The sequence below is a fragment of the Cavia porcellus genome, unplaced genomic scaffold (genome assembly GCF_034190915.1).
Source record: "Cavia porcellus strain 051 isolate PalLab524CR breed Dunkin Hartley unplaced genomic scaffold, mCavPor4.1 scaffold_24, whole genome shotgun sequence".
Taxonomy (NCBI): Eukaryota; Metazoa; Chordata; class Mammalia; order Rodentia; family Caviidae; genus Cavia; species Cavia porcellus.
The window spans coordinates 5,821,340-5,824,513 of NW_026947507.1; the positions used below are offsets into that span (position 1 = coordinate 5,821,340).

The following is a 3,174-nucleotide window of genomic DNA, read 5'->3' on the forward strand; positions in this document are numbered from 1 at the left end:
GACTATTTCTAGAATATATGTTAAGATCATGAGAAAAGATCACAATTGCCCTGGATTAAAAAAAAAAAACCTAATTTTTCAGACAGTATATAACTGCCCAGTGCACATTCTTATTGATTATTGGTGGTATCATTCAGATTGGTTTGTTTTCATGCTCTGTAAAATATTAGGGTTTTTTTTGGTAGGGGATACAAGAATCAAACTCATGACTTTGTACTTACCAGGCAGGCACTGTGCCACTGAGATACATCACTGAGTATAAAACAATCACAATTATTTTACTAGAAATGTTAATGTCATCTCTGGTGCCAAAACTCTTGATTATCCAGGTACTTACTAATATGGTCTTTACCTGTTAACAAAACTCCATTTTGTTTTGTGAAGTGACCGTGGAGGGCAAACTAGTGCAGAGCTCTCCAGCTAGAATACCATAGTATAGCGGGGTTTTCAGATATTAACTTGTATCTGAGTCCCTGGGAGGGCTTATTTAAATCATATCACCAAGCCCTTATCCTAGTTTCTAATTATGAGCTCTAGAGTGGGGTCCAACACTTTGGATTCCTAATAACATTCCTAGTGATGCAAGAGGCTTTGTAGCATGTATTACATGGATTTTTGATATTGATCTCCTTGGTGGCTGGGGCAATACTTAGGCTTGATGTTCAGGTTGTCTGAATCTCTGTCTGATTACTCAGTAAAATTTAAATATTGCCACTTGCTATTTGTGCCATAAAGTGAAAAGGCTAATAAGGGCTTCTACCATGGATTTCTGGATAAAAGGTTCAGATTTAAGGAAAAAAATCCCTTGAAATATTGAAGAAATGAAGAAAAACTTTGTATGGATACCAAGAACAAAAATAACATAGCAAAAGCTCTTTATAAATTAACATCATGATTCCGACCTACGTGTTGCAGTGCTGGTGGGAGGGTAATGCAAAGATAGTAGCAGGTGAAAGTATGAATCTCAAGGTGGCACTTCGGACTTACCTGAATTCCAGTTCTTTTGTATAATTTTATCTGTCTACAGATGATGTGATAATAGTTCATATGAAGATTCATACGTGGTGTGAATGTTTATTAAAATGTATAATTGGTATTGATGTTAGCCTGTGTAAAGTTGAGTGCCTTATTAAAGAATCTGTTACATACATCTAAAAATTTCTAAAGCAGAAAAACTGACAGTTGCGTGTTGCATTACATGATCTGTTCCCTGGTCATGTTCAACTATAAATCCAACGGTGCCATATCTTGAAAGATTAAAAAAGTCACTAGGAAAATCTTCTTTTGCAGTATTTCAATCTACAGAGACTACCTGCCTGGTCACAGACCATGAATCTGGAGAAAACTAACCAACAAAATGTAGGAGATTGCAGATTAGAACAAAGGCAAAATCAGCCTGGGGTTGGACCTTCTGGAAAGGAAGCTCATGGACTGTATATTACCCTTGTGGAAGGAGGCCATACCTCAATAGGAGAAAAAGAAACCAAAACCGAACCAGAAAAACAGCATGTTCTGGCAAGAAGGGTGATTGTTTCTCAGTTTTCTCTAGGAGAAAGATCTCTTTTTACTCTCCCTATTTCCATCCTTGCAAATTTATAACTCTCAGTGGACATATTATTGGTTCCATAAACTGTTCTAGCTTGTCTCTGCTTGGGTTATGACATTATTATTATTATTTTTTATTTTGGAGGAGCTGGCTCCAACATCAGGGTGGTACGGTGGCTGCTGTTCAGGGCTGTAAACAGCAAGGCAAGAAAGGGAGACATACCTTCTTCCTGCTGACACGCGGTATTGTGGCTCCACCTGTGGGCAGTGAAACATTTAACCATCAGTTGAGCACTAGACAATGACCAATCACCAACACTAGATTTGGCCACGTCTGTGATTGCATGAGGCGTGAGGCGGGGCCACAGGAATGCAAACACAACAGAGGGGTTTCTATTAAAATTACACTCATCTGCACATCATCTCAAAACATAAATTGTGTAATAAAATTCAGCCCTCACTTCTTATATATCTTTACAAATATGATTTATATTGACTTTGAAGTTATTTTTCCCAAATTCTATCACTCTCTTCACTTAGAGCAGAGCCACTGAACCTATGTCATCTATGCTATTTTTCTTTTAAGACAAAAGATGTTGATGTATGAGTTTTTTTGCTAAACTAAAATCTCAATACGTATTCAGATTTAGTTACAGTGTTGGAACTTTAAATAAGTGAGTTTTGGATTGCAATTTGAGCACTTGATCTCTAAAAGCTTTGCCATTACTGACAGTGCAAGATGTTATTTCTTAGGCTTTGAGGTATCATTATTCTACATGTGGAACAATGTGGATCAATATGTAAACCTCCTGCATTTATTTAAAATAACTTTATTTCTATGCGGTATATTCAGAATGAAATGAGTTAGATAGCAGTACTGGGGGAGTCCTTCTTATTTGTGATCATGTCTCATCTACTTGAAAAAGTTGTTATTCAGCTGATGCTTTCAGTTTCTTCTTCAGAATCTTGTTTCCTGATGGACATTCTTTATATTGTCTAATATCCCTTGTACCATACACACACTCATGCTAATATTTTTCCCTGTTAGAATAATATATAATTGCTGACCCTGAATCAAGGCTGGCAGCTCCCTGACGCTGTTGGTTTCAAGCAGGAGCCTAAAGAGATGTTTTTCTATGATCTGTTGGCCATTTCAGAACTTGGGCAGTGAAATGGTCAGTTAATTAGAAAGAAATAGCTTGAAGCCTGCCCTCACCTGCCCCACCATGCGCGGCTGTGAGCATGGCAGGCTGTGGCGGCCCAGAATGGAAGCTCCTGGCATTTACTGGGACGGTACCATGCTGGGATCTGGAGCACTGAGAAACCAAGCAACACCCCCCCCCCCGGACTGTTTGGTTTTGTTGAATTTCAGTGTAGATGAGAATGTGGATAGCTATTTTGAAGAGAATAAGAGACTCTAAGATAGCCCTTGATGACCCCCTATTGTCTGGTTTTGAAGACCTAAATCGCCTTCCTTGTTCTATTTGGATCAGTTTTGTGCTATTTTGTTTTATGTGAATTCTCTGTGTGTGAAGACATGGACAACTAATTGGAAGAAAACAAGAGACAATATGATGGACAGTAAAGATCTCAGGTCATCTAGCTTTGAGATTTATATTTCTTGAATTG

The 3,174-nt window shown here is 38.1% G+C and overlaps 1 non-coding gene across 1 annotated transcript; it reads left to right on the top strand.

Annotated features, from left to right (window-relative positions):
* The first annotated feature begins 2,608 nt into the window (after positions 1–2,608).
* On the top strand, positions 2,609–2,745 carry LOC134472794 (small nucleolar RNA SNORA2/SNORA34 family). The gene has a single exon (XR_010042781.1). It is a non-coding gene; the product is annotated as a small nucleolar RNA SNORA2/SNORA34 family (small nucleolar RNA).
* Positions 2,746–3,174: the final 429 nt, after the last annotated feature.